This window comes from Suncus etruscus, chromosome X (genome assembly GCF_024139225.1).
Source record: "Suncus etruscus isolate mSunEtr1 chromosome X, mSunEtr1.pri.cur, whole genome shotgun sequence".
Taxonomy (NCBI): domain Eukaryota; kingdom Metazoa; phylum Chordata; class Mammalia; order Eulipotyphla; family Soricidae; genus Suncus; species Suncus etruscus.
In genome coordinates, this window is record NC_064868.1 from 27,662,539 (window position 1) to 27,676,795 (window position 14,257).

General features: G+C 31.3%; 1 non-coding gene across 1 annotated transcript; it reads right to left on the reverse strand.

Annotated features, from left to right (window-relative positions):
* Positions 1-13,750: 13,750 nt before the first annotated feature.
* Positions 13,751-13,854, reverse strand: LOC126000380 (U6 spliceosomal RNA). Its single transcript, XR_007492719.1, has one exon. It is a non-coding gene; the product is annotated as a U6 spliceosomal RNA (small nuclear RNA).
* Positions 13,855-14,257: the final 403 nt, after the last annotated feature.

A 14,257-nucleotide genomic window follows, 5' to 3' on the forward strand; every position in this document is an offset into this window, starting at 1 on the left:
TTAGTTTAGTTTTATAAAAAGTGTCAGGGACCTGAGAGATAGCACATCAGTAGGGATAGCACATCGGTAGGGATAGCACATCGCCTTGGATGCAACTAATTAAGAACGGACTGTGGTTGGAAACCCGGCTTCCCATATGCTTCCCTGTGATGCCAGGAATGATTTCTGAGTGCAAAGCCAGAAGTAAACCCTGAATTCCCCTGGGTGTGATGCAAAAACAAACAAAAAAAAAGTTTCAAGGTTTTATAAAAAGTACACAAATGTTTTGGAAGCTTCAAAAAAATAAATTCTTTTTTTTTTGTTTTGATTTTGGACCACACCTGGTTAAGCTCAGGGGTTACTCCTGACTATGCATCAGAAATTGCTCCTGGCTTGGGGGCCATATGGGATGCGGGGGATTAAACCACGGTCCATTCTAGGTCAGCCATGTGCAAGGCAAACGCCCTACTACTGTGCCACCGCTCCTGCCCAAGCTTCAAAATATTTAAATAAGGAATTTCCATGTCATTTTTTTCTAGAATTTGTGCCCATTTATATTCCAGTAACAGTGTCCCAGAGTTCTTTTTTCTCCACATCTTCATCAGCAATTGTAGTTTTCATTCTTTATTTATATAGGCCATATTAATTGCATTATATCACATTGTAATTTTTATTTGATATTTTATAATAAATGTGCTAGTGAGATTTGTATCATGTTTCTATATGCCTTATTTATGGAATTTTAGAGAAATATCTTTCAGGCCTTTTGTTCAGTATTTTATTACATTATTTACTTTTTGTGTATGATGTTGTAGTTCCTTATATATTTTGGCTCTTGACCCTTTACCAAAAATATATTTGGCAAATATTTTCTTCTAACTGCTAGGCTGCTTTTTGTTTTGTGGTTTTTGTGGTTTGTATGAATTTCTTTTGCTATGTATATATTTTTTAATTTGATGCTGTTCTATGTGTTTAATTTGGCTCTTAATTTCCTTACCAATGAAGTTGAATCTCCAAATACATTTCTGATATTGAGGCCCGAGGAAATACAACCTAGGTTTTATTTTATGTATGTAGGTTTTATATCTAAGTATTTTATTTTGTGTTAATTATTGGGTATGGATTTAAATTCTGATCTATGGTTCATGTTTTTTTTTTAATATGGCTGTCCAGTTTTCCCAGCATCATTTGTTGAAAAAGCTTTACTTCTGAAATAAATGGAATTGGCTTCTTTGTCATAGTGTTTCACTATTTTAACCCATTGATTTCTTTCTCTTCCCCTTTATATTGAAATACCACAATTGTTTAATTGCTATTGCTTTGCAGTATAATTTTAAATCAGAGGACATCGCGCCCCCAATTTTCTACATTTGTTTTGAAATAAAAGCTTATTTGGGAACTCTTGTGGTCCATACCAAATTTTAAATTGTTCTATTTTCTGTTAAATATTTCAAGTATTAACCGTTTTCCAGAGTAGTTTTAATAGTTTATATTTAACATTATTAACCATATGTTTACATTATGTAACAATTACAATTTCTAAAACTTGTTTTTTGTTTTAATTAATAGAGCCAACCCATTAAATATGAATGGTATCACCCTATGATTCTGTATATTTGTTTTAAGTTGCTCAAGTTATAAATATTCCCTTTATGTTGTAAATAGATTCACAAATATCAAAGTAATTTAATTTATTTTTATACCTGTTGTATTTATTTTGTGGCATTTTACAAAGATTTGGTGATATTATACTTATTAAAGAACACTTTAATATAAGTCACTTTTTATAGGTAAGCATTGAATCATTGAGGAACCATCTTTATTGAATATAAAGAAACTGCACTAAAATCATTGTACTAGTTTATTTCTAGATTCATAGATTAGTCTTCTAGATTTACTAGGTAGAGTGCCTAGAATACAAAAGAAAATTATAACCTTTTTTGACCTAAAATTCCATTAGGGGTAAACGAAAGCAGCAGCTTATTGAAAAAGATATTTACATAGGACCACGATTTTAACCATCCTTTTGGGGTAAGTTAAAAAATCTATTGAAATATATCAATTTATGAATTACAAACATCACACATGCGTATATTTTTATGGCACACTGTAATTTGATTGAACTAATGGCAAATAATATAAATATAACCTTTATGAAGTACATTACATCCCTTTGGGCAAGAAATTGAAAGGTATAAAACTAATTGAAACTGTGTTGGAGAGTTAGTACAGAAAGTAAGGCACTTGCCTTGTAAGCAACCAACCAGAGTACTGAAGAATATGGCAGCACATACAGCCCCACCACACACACATACACAGTAGTATAGAAATGAGGACACAGCTCCAATTTACACAAGTTCCCATAGTATCATATAATGATATTATCTTCATAGAGATAAATATTATCTCTTCCTTGGCCTTTGACATGACTTCATTTCATTTTGTGATTTATTGAACTACAAATATCTTGGATATCTGCATTAAAATGCTGAGATAAACATCCTTACCTTGTTCCTGATTTTAGAGAAATACATTCAGTTAATTAAATATTCCATCATTAATTATTACTCTGGTTGTAGGACATTCATATATTCTTTTTAACAAGTTGAAAATGTTCCCCTCTACTTTTGTTATTTTTCTTATAAATGAATGTGGAATTTTGACAAATATTTTTCTGCATCAACTGATATGATTATATGATTGTTCATTAGCTTGTTATGGTAGATTACATTAATTTTTGGATATTGAGCACATTCTTGAGAAAAATTAATTTGTCATGGTTTGCTTTGATATATTAATGAATTATATTTATTAGTATTTTTTATTTTTTCTGCATATATTCATCAAGAATATTTGATATGGTAATACTTAAAGTCATAAAATAAATGGAAAGCATTCCGTCCTCATCTATTTATTAAAAAGATATAGAATTAGTCCTATTACTTCTTTTAATGTTTGGGAGATTTGTCCAGTGAAATCATTTGGACCTGGAGATATTAAATGGATCCTAATTACAAATACAATTTTCTTAATAGAGATTAACAGAACTATTAATTTTCTCAGATGAAGATTGGGTGAGTTATAGAAATTTGCATTTAGTGAAAAATTTTTTTATTTAATCTAAATTGCTAAATTAATATGTTGAATAATTCATACTATTGTTTTTCTTTTGATGTTTTCAAGTCTGCATTGAGAATGTTTCATCTTGATATTTTAAATTTGTGTCTTTCTTCTTTGTGTCAGTCTTGACTGAGATGTGATCATTTAATATAGTTTTTCACAAGAAAGGTTTCATAATGTTCTGGAGCTTATTGTGTTACTGATTGTCTATATTGCTTTTCCGTTTCAGCTTCATTGATTTTTGTTCTTTATTGTTTCTTCATTCAATTTGATTCAGTTCATTTTTATCTTTTTATTCTAGAGTTTTGAGAATTAGGTTACTGACGTAAGATTTCTCTTCTATTCTAACATGCATTTATTTGCCATCAGATTTTTTCTGAGAACTTGTTTAATATGTCCTTAAATTTTGCACATTATGTTTTTATTTGTACACAGTTAAATGTACTTTTGATATTCACTGAGACATTTCCTTTAACCCATGGATAATTAGCAGTTTTCTATGTAAATTCTTTTTTTTTTTTTTGGTTTTTGGGCCACACCCGGTATTGCTCAGGGGTTACTCCTGGCTATCTGCTCAGAAATAACTCCTGGCAGGCACGGGGGACCATATGGGACACCGGGATTCGAACCAACCACCTTTGGTCCTGGCTCGGCTGCTTGCAAGGCAAACGCTGCTGTGCTATCTCTCCGGGCCCTCTATGTAAATTCTAAATTTTTAGAGAATTACTATTTTTATTCAAGTATGACTTATTAAATATAGATTTTATGTGCTCAGAAACATATATCAATACACATATATGCCACATGATGATTATAACTAAATGCCTGTATTCCATATATAAAACATAATGGACTTACTGTATTAAGCCATTCTTTTGCCCCTTTTTCTTCTGGTAGCCTTTATTTAAAATCTATTATGTGAGTAAAATCACAGATGTGATAATTTGTATTATTTGCATTTCTATCAACTATACACAAGGATACCATTTTCCTCTTCATACTTTGCCAGTATTCATTGATAATAGCCATTTTAACAAATGTGAGATTTTCCTCTTAACTTAATGAATATAATTTTTAGCACGATTCTACTGTGGTAAGAAAATACACTTTGTATGATTTCAATACTTTTTAAATGTGTTGAGATTTGTTTTATGCTTCAAGATTTTTGGTATATGTTCCATGCAAAATTAAAGTTTATAGATTTTCTGATGTCTTGAAGTGAATTAGTCAGCTAATGACAGTTAGACAATGTGGATTGATGATGGACTGTTTAGTCTCTAGATGTGAAATTCTAGCTCCTGAAAATTCTAACCCAGTATACACTTGATTTCTCTTAAGGTTTTGTTGGTTTGAACAGACTATTGGATTGAATAGACATTTTGACACAACCACTTCTTGTCATCTAATACAACATACAGGTGAAAGATAAGAAAGTGACAATGACCACAGAAATTTACTAGGCAATCTAGTTAATAGTGATGTATAACAGACAACTTGAAAGCTCAATGAGTTCAATATGAATAATTTATTTTCTGATCAGGGGACTATAGATTGACTGTTTTAGTGGATCTATCTGCTTTACTTGAGATATACTGTGGTTTAGGCTTTGAATTAGAATCATTTTTGTCCTGTTTGTGTAAACTTGGGGTCTGTACTGAGATAACAATTAGCTATTTAGAACATGTTCTTCTCATGGCACAGACGAGAAGTTGAAGATCTGACAGAAATAAGAAAAGACTCAAATTTTTGTTTGTAATAAGCACAGGGTCACTTCCATCTATGTGTTATTGTCTAAAGAAATTCAGAGCAATGCCTAAAGCAATTGCATGTAAATATATAGTTACACATCATTAAAAATATAGCAGACAATTCTGGGAACAGAATTCACAACTTAAATTCAGAATAAGAATATAACACCTTATCTTCTGTACTCATAGAGCAATAGAGAAAGTTACTTACCTTCAGACAATAAGAGAAATAGTTACTCAGAGTCTATTCAAGATACTAAATGGTTGCAGCTTAGGGAGTGGTTTTAATGATATGAACACTTGTTTCTCAAGAATTGACCTAGGGCCACCAACATATTAACACAGACTATTGAACACAGAAGGAACCAGTGACAACTTGTAATCAGTACTTGTCAAAATGATTTGAATTAAAATCAATAACCCAGGAGATAGAAGCCACCTCATTATCAGTTTACTTAGGTCAAGATCAAGTAAAGCTAGGGGCCAGATTTAAGAAGTATTTGTGGTTGAAAGCATTCATGTGAATGACATTTGAAAAACAATTATAGAAACAAAATAAAAGCAGTTAAATTAGAATTCAATTAGAACCTTTTCAATATTTGTCAAATAAAAGAACAAATCTCACTGAAAAGAAAATCAATGAAGGAAACAATTTGGAACATGCTTATTACTATTTGAATTTTATCAGCTGTAGTAAAGGGAACTTAGTCAAAAGGTTGCCAGTAAATAAAGTATTTTTCTTCTAATTTTCTCTTCTGAAATAATGACTTCTGATTCCTTGTCATATAGTAAGAAAATATGGAAGTAAGTCAGTTTTGATTGAGTATATGCTAAGATTTTAGGCAATGTAGTCTTCCATAGTGATAATTGTGACCTGACTCTAATTTTCTTCATCTTACTTTCATATTGGTTTACCTATTCTTTCCTTCCATGACTATTTATATCAATAACTTTAACCATGACCTTGTAAATTCTTCACTGATCTTCCGTAAAACATATCCACAGACCTAGTTACCAACTGATTGTCTTCCTTTGAATGTTTTTGTTGGCTCAATATCACCCTCCCTTATTTACCATACTTTGTCTTCTCTTCCAGTTCTTCAAATTAATTATACAGTGAGTTAATTCTGCTACTTATGTCAAACTGTTTTGAATATTCCTTTATTTTTAATTTATTTATTTAAACACCATTGTTACGAGGTTTTTCACAATATAGTTTTTTTTACAGATAAAGTTGTTCATGATTGAGTTACAGTTATACAATGTACAACCTTTACCAGTGTGCATTTTAATTTTATGTGTTTATTATACCAAACTGAGGGAGGCAAATTAACATGTTACTGACCTCCAGAATGCCAAAATTTATTATTAATTAGTCTTGGATTTTAATTACTTCATAATTCCACTGATTCCACCTTCTTCAATTTTTTACTACCTAATTCATAGATCAATATTAGTAGAAAGATGGCTTGTGGCTTCTTTGCAGATATTTCACTTGACCTTTATATTTTTTCCTGAATTTTCTAGGCATGGCTTTGACAGTGGATGGTATCTCAGAAAGACAAATCAGTAGCATTGTAATCATATGAAATCTGTCTTTAATATTGGCCTACACTATGGTACTACCAGGTATAAGACTTCATTTGTCTATAGTACTTCTACATTGAATGTACTGTACATCCTTCTTTCAGAAACATAATTATTGTTGAATTATTTTATGATTTTACATGAATGATTCAACTGTCTATGTACACTGGGATGTATATTGGTTAATGAATTAATGTGATTACTCCATCATGATCTGTGTGCCTCTAAATTCACTAATGCTATTAAATTGACTCCAGAGATCTGTTGGAAAGATTCTCTTTCCTGCAAAACAAAACTTTCTTCTTGTTTGAGGTAAAATTTTTCTCAACTTTGCTGAGAAAGATCATACTACTTGCTTAGTTCACAAAGTTCTCAAAACTTTTAGTTAGCTGATGGAAACCATGGTTTTATTTTAGTGTAAGGATAGAAAGGCTCTTTCTCATTCAATTTATGCTATCTGAATGTGGTAACAGAGAGAGAAAAAAAGTCTGTGGCCTTAGTTTATTATAATATATATGTTAACATCATTATATAAAGGTAATTTTCAGCCAAGAAAAATGTGAAAATAACATACAATGTACTCTTACCCTGCATATCCTTTGTCTATCTACTCCAAATTTGAATAATTTACATAGAAAGGGTGAATTTTTCAAATAAATAAATTAACATTGATTAAACAGTTATCCAATATATGTATTGTTCTGCATTGAAAGATGTAATAGTCAGCTATTAGTATGTTGACTATATTTAACCACATTTTGTTTTTACTTAAATGAAACCAAAATAGTATCACACTTGTAAAATAAGCCTGATGTTAATATTGATGGTTAAATAAAGACACCGAATAACCAAAATATTGTTGTTCCCATTTCCAAAATTAGTCAATGCTTCTGTATTTTGTTTATATAATAAATATTTATTTTAGTTCGCTAATTGCAAATATTTGCAACATAAACCTTCACACTTGTATTATATTTTTGGTTTTTACTCCTAAAGTATATGAAACCATAGTAAAATCTTTTAGGACTCCTTGCACGAAGTCTAAGTATTTTATTGAAAAAAGATCTGAGAACTAGAAATTATTTAGGAACTCTATCCACTCTCGTTATCCACTCTCTTTATCTCAAGCTGTCTCTCAGTATCAATGGCCACAAATTGTATTACTTAATAATCAGTAATACTTTTTATATCCCTGTATATCTATTATTTTCTCTCTTGTTAAAACTTCTCTTTATCTCCTTAAATAATAGCCACATAATAGTCTTTATAGCTTAAGAATGTAATTTTTCACTTCCATTATTCACTATAGCTTTGAACTTCGCTCAAATCTAAAAGATAATCTTGTTGAATCCAACTTATGTGGGGTATGCAGGCCGCATATACTTTATTAGTAGTTTGTATTTAGAAAAATTTTACCCCTTTGTGTCAGGTTCCTAATTCCTCTAAACTAGGTTAATAGTGTCATTTTGTTTTTGATACAGAGAAGCTAACCCACTTAATACAAAAATCATTTGTTTGCTAAAGATTTGTCCTGGTATCATTTTGCATTGGGCTCAGATGGAATGATTTATCTCTGCTTTAAGAGGTATGTCTGATTCATTCAGAGTGGCTGACTGAACTTATCTCCTAAAATGATCTTCCTTTACAAAGACCTAGCAGAAACTTTTTCATACGTTAATAGTAGTATCAAAAACAGCTAGAGAATACAAGCACAAGTACATGAGTACTTTTCATTTCTTTCCTAGTATTACTTTGGCTATTGGTTCACTAAGCAAAACAAGTTATGTGGTTAAGATCAGATTCAAGAGATAAAGAAATATATTTTACCCTATGTGAAATACTGAAGCATCTCATAGAGAAGAGGTAGGCAGAGATGGGAGAATTTATGACCTTTTAACAATAGTATCTTGGAACCCAAGAGATAATACAGTGGATAACAGACTTGCCTTGCACATATTCTACCTGGGTTTAATCCCCAGTATCCCATATAGTCCCTCAAGTATGTCAGGAGAATTCCTGAGGAGTCAGAAGTAATCCCTGATGATCATTGCATGTGACCTAATACCCCCAAAATAAAATTTTCATCATGATAATTTAATAAATTATATTGTTTAGTACATAAATATTAAGGACAAAAATGGTATATAAATAAACGTCCTCTTCAGGTTAAAATAAACAGGTTGTTCTAGAATATAGTTAACACAGGGAATCCATCAAGGTGCTATATATCATTTATTTTATAATGTTTATTTTATGAATCATATTAATGAACATCAAGAGAGAGATAAAGTAGTCTGAAGGAAGTATATAAATAAAACGTGTACAAGCTCTTTACAGTCAATCCTTTTATTGTAATCTATGTAAGCCTAGATGGCAATGACTGAAAATTATTTTCCACGGTTTCTCTTCCATCATGCAGGCAAACAAAAGATGTGGTTTAATTTCTACCCTGAAAGAATTTACATGGGGAAAGAAAAGAAGACATAAAGATGCTATCACAATCAGCACTACTTATAATCAGAACTACCAAAAGGGAATTTATTTCCATTCTAAATTATTTATTGGTGCCTTTGTGTTATTATTAGATTTATCTAAAAACTATGCATTATGTTTATAATGGCCAAAAGAAGCAATACATTCCAAGTACCTAATATTCTGCTATGTAAATACAGCCAATCTATTTATACCTAAGTTATGTGAACTTCCTTTCTAGAATACTCTTTCTGGAATAGTGCAAGATGTAAGTATTAGAATTTTATAAATCATAAGACAGTTTACTAGCAGGACATTTTACTTATTGCTTTTTACTTAAAGGACCCTTTAGTTCTAAAAACTTCATAATAGACTTTTAAAAAAGTAAACACTCAAGTTTCTACTCTGCTTAGATTCACTCTTGGGGAGAAAAGAAATCCCACTAGTGAGGAAAAAATCAATTGTGGACTTTATGGAACTGCATTAAGTTTTACTTTACCAGTAGGACACTATTATTCTCCTTTGGCACCCCACTGACCTAGGCATTAACTCTCTTTTCACCGACAGGGCCTGATGGTTACTACCTCTGAGTTACAGGTTATATATAAATGTACTTTTTTTAATGGCATAACTTCTAAAAATGTGTTGGTATTTCTTATCGACAACTTATGCCAAACAAAGTCTAAAATGAAGTAGTAGATTATAGTTGAACTCTACTGATTATATTTAGATGCTATTCTCTATAATGTTATCATGATAACTTTAATTGTTTTTAATATTGCTATTTAAGGTTAGGTGAGATCGTTTAGTGTATGATCCCAAGCACTTCCAGGAGTGATTACTGAGCTCTAACATAGAAATAAACCCTGAACAGAGGTGGGAGTGCTCAAAAAGCATTAAAAATAAATATAACTACTAATTAAGTTCCTTTGAGAGATCATCTTTATATATTCTTTGAACTATTGCAGTTATCTGTGCTCAAAAAAGTGTTTGATCTTATTAAGATTTATATTTTTGGATTAAAATGTGACACCAATTTTTATAAAGGTAATTTTCCTTTACTATTATTAATTCCAAATCCAAACTTAAAACTATATAATAAATCTTTTGTAATAATTGAAATAGATGAATACTGTAGGAAATTGTTTCAATCTGGGGGCGAAATTGCTATCATTTGAGTAAAAACTACTTTAAGTTTTAGAAAAGAGTTGAACACAGTACTGTTTTCTGAAATTATAGTTTATATTAAATAAATCTCAAAAACAAACATGTATGGTTATTTTTCAAATACTTTAGATCATTTAATTTTTAATCTATACCAGTGAAATTATTTTAATAGGAAGAGGTCTTTTTTCCTTTCTGTTGTAGAGAAAAGTCAAAAACTAAAGATTTTATTTCAGCGACCCAAGCAATAGAACCTTAGGTAGAATGTTTACATTGCACAGAGCAAACCTAATTCAATTTTCAGCATCCCATACACTCCCCTTTCTCCCACCAGGATTGCAGAGCAGAAATAAGCCATGAGCACTGACAGGTATGACCCCAAAATAAAAAAGATCTTATTTTAATCATACATAATTTTATGAAATAACCTTTAGATATTACATAGCAGAAACTGAAATAACCAACCACTGGAATGGACCATATACTGCCAATGCAATCTAGTGACTAAAGGACATATATATACATATATATATATTCTTATTTTAATTTACTGACATTTTTGTACGATTATAAGATGATACTTAAAGATATACTCGAGAGTTCATAATGCTTCACAGTGAACATACTTAATATCACTTAGCAATATGTAAGTGGTTAGCACAAAATATGCTCTGGGAAAAGCTAGTTATATCCTAGAGATTAGTTTATTTTCATAAAATATAATGTCTTATTTTGGAATAGTGTCATCATATTTAAACCAATAGTTTGCTGAAGTTAATATGAAATACTCTACAGTAACCAAACAGATATTAGAAATCACCATCATCCCTTCCCCATAAATCTCTTTTTAAGAACAGAGAGATATTTAATGGACTAAGCATGTACTTTACATGCAGGAGGTTCAGGTCCAATTCCCCGAAACACATGACTCTGAACACATCACTAAGCTTTCCCAAAATTTAACAACAAAACAACCCCTAGAACAAAATGACCCCAAATCACCTAAGTTTTACATTTTGACCTCGGTTTGTTATCCCGCACCCCACATGGTCTCCCTGAGGATAGCTAGGGATGATACTTGAGCACAGAGCCAAGAATAAGTCCTGAGCATTGCTGGGTTATCCCCCAAACCCTAACTATTGTTTAATATTCATCAGCATATCACTAAAGTTTTTAACTGTTAGAGCTAATATAATTCTCTAAGTTATCAATATAAATGTATTTGTACTTCTACATATTTGATTCTTTTTTAAGCTATACTGCCAGAAGTCCCCATTTATACATATGCAATTTCATTTAATGTATTTCAAAACCTTACTCTCCCAAAGACAGTTATTTCATTTTGCCTATAAAAATGGAATTTCTAGTTGGTTAGTTTTCTCTTCCTCTCACGGTTTCAGCAACTGTTAAGTGAGCTTCATCTGCTAAAAGTGTGTTACATGAATTGCCTTCTAAAGTGAAGCAAATTTACTTTTTCAAAACATGTATGTGGTTTTTATCATTTATCCCTGAATTTTATAGTTATATGTATTATATGTCCTAGTAATTGTTATTTCACATTACACTATCTTTGTGATTATCATCTAGCATGGTTTGATATCTTGTTACTAATATTAAAGAGTGGGAAATGGCTTTAGTAGTACTTGTTTTGCTGTAGAGATGAACTTATTTCATGTAGTTTATTTAAAAATAGTTGTCAGCAAGAGCCCTTATAGCATCATTTTCATTCCAAATGCTAAAGAAGCTGTTCCTCTGAGCTCCAGTAACAAAATTTATAGGAAGTATCACCCTACAACTAAGTCATACATTTACTTATCCATTAAATCCTCTTAGATAGCTCAGATGTTGATGCACGTAGCCTTGAATGTAATTGTACCATAAAAAAGTCCATATCTTCAACACGAAAGTCAATTTTGAGACAAAATGAATGAATATTATGAACATATATTGCTAGACTAAATAAGAAATTACTTCATTATTGAAAAATGAATACAGTCAATTTCTGAACATCAAAGGGTCTTTATTGCATTGACAGGATTTTCATAAGCATTAACTTATATATGCAGAAGACAGCAAAGTGATCTGAGCTAGAGAAACTGCATAAGTTAGGCTGCTGAGGTATAATTAATGCAGTTGAGGTTCAGTAATGGGCCAGTTTGATTGGAACAAGATTCATAGTTAATTCCGGAATAGAGTTGGAGCAACATCAGGTCATAGAAGTCAAAAGTTTATGCTGTTGTTAAGGGAGCCACATACGTTGCTTAAACATTTAATTTAAAAAAGATTTCACTAAAATAGTATGTGATAAAGGTGAAATTAAAATTGAAAGAAAATGAAAGATCCTGAATTGTTAGTCTGTTATTATCATGAAACTTAATACCATATAAGTGCATCCTTCTCTATGCCCAAATCTGTAATCCTAAAACAAAATTATTCTTAGACTAAATTATTTTATGTTGTACTTCTAGAGAAAATATTGCTTTTATATCCTATGTGCATAATTTGATTTAATATAGCAAGGATTCACAATTTTATCATCAATCAGTCATATTGACTGTAACAGTCCAAAATATAATGGGTTAGAGCCAAAGTAGTGCTTAAAATAAACAAATTGTGGTATTTACTGAGATTTCTTTTAAAATAAGCTACAGAAATGGAGTCATGAAAGTAAAAGGAAAAAATAGGGTGGGACAAGAAGAGTGATTGAGAGAAAATCAAAATAAAAATATTTTCACATATGTAGTTTTATAGTTAAATTATATTCAGTAGCAAATATATATACAAATTGAAAACCCCACTGTATGACTTAAATAACATACATTAATTTCATATGGATTTGACGAATAGAAAGTCTAATTCCTCTTGTAAGGCCACTAACCCCAACATGAGGCTTCAATCCTTATAGCCTCATGTACACTTAAATTATTTCCCAAAGGTTCCACCTCAAATTAACATCACATTAGGGGATTCTGCTTCAGTATATGATTTGGGGGTAAAAACATTAAGTTTACTACAACAGATATTACCTTTTAAAATAGTTATAGCTATTCAATGATAACCACAGGTCTTCAATTTTTTAATAAGGAAAAAATAAAATAGATGTAAATAATAGTCCAAGATTCGTGGCTAAATGTCTGGATGATTAGGAAGTCTGTATAATGTATCCAGGCAAATTTCTAATCTGATGTTTATTATCCCTTCTCTGAGTCAGAATATTTGCAGTTTAATGATAGTGGGACAGCAGGACAGTGTTTAATGTGTAAGTCTGAGCATGAGAATGTGGCTGTATAGCAGAAAGAATAAGAGATTAAGAAAGGGATCAAGTGAAAAAGAACAGATACAATTTTATTTCACTATTTCCTGTGAGCTATAGGTGTTATTCTAAAGAAAACAGATCATTCTAGTGATAGAGTTAAATGTATTAATTTTAATCTGATTCCTCTGGTTTGTTGTTATTGTTTTGGAGCCACACCAGACAGTGTTCAGAGCTTACTCTTGGCTCTATACTCAAGGATCACTTCTGGTGGGCCAGGAGGAATTATGGGATGCAGGGGATTGAACAGGGTCTGCTGCGTGCAAGGCAAATGCCTTACAGGCTTTGCTATCACTCTGGTCCTAATCTGATTCTTTTATGCCTTTCCACCAAGTGGTCAAAAGGTAACTTCTCCACAGCTATTCTAATATATATCTGGACTGGGAAACATGAAGAGATTTTTCCTTGTGCAGGGGTGATGCTAATCTTCTCTGTATCGTTCCAATTTTAGTATGTGCTGCCGAAGCGAGCACAATGAAGAGATTTTTCTAAATCTAAATTTCACTCCATGGGTGAACTAACTGCTTTTTGTCATGAATCCCTCATCTTTCAGTAAATTCCACTTCATAGTGAGAAACACTTTGTAATATTCACTAATAAAGAAAGTTTATCTAGGCTGAAGAGCTAGGACAATGATTAAGACATTAGCATTGCTTGTAGCTGACTCAGGTTCAATCTCCTCTGTAGCATATGATACCCTCTATACCACCAGAAGTGATTCCTGAGCACAGAACCAGGAGTAAGTTTTTGGCACAGTTTGTGCAGCTCCCAAACATCCCCCAAAACAAAGAAAAAATGTATACCTTGTGTATACCTATGTGTGTGCATAAAGTGTTCTTATTTTATAATACGACCATTTTAGTTTGGTTCTAGG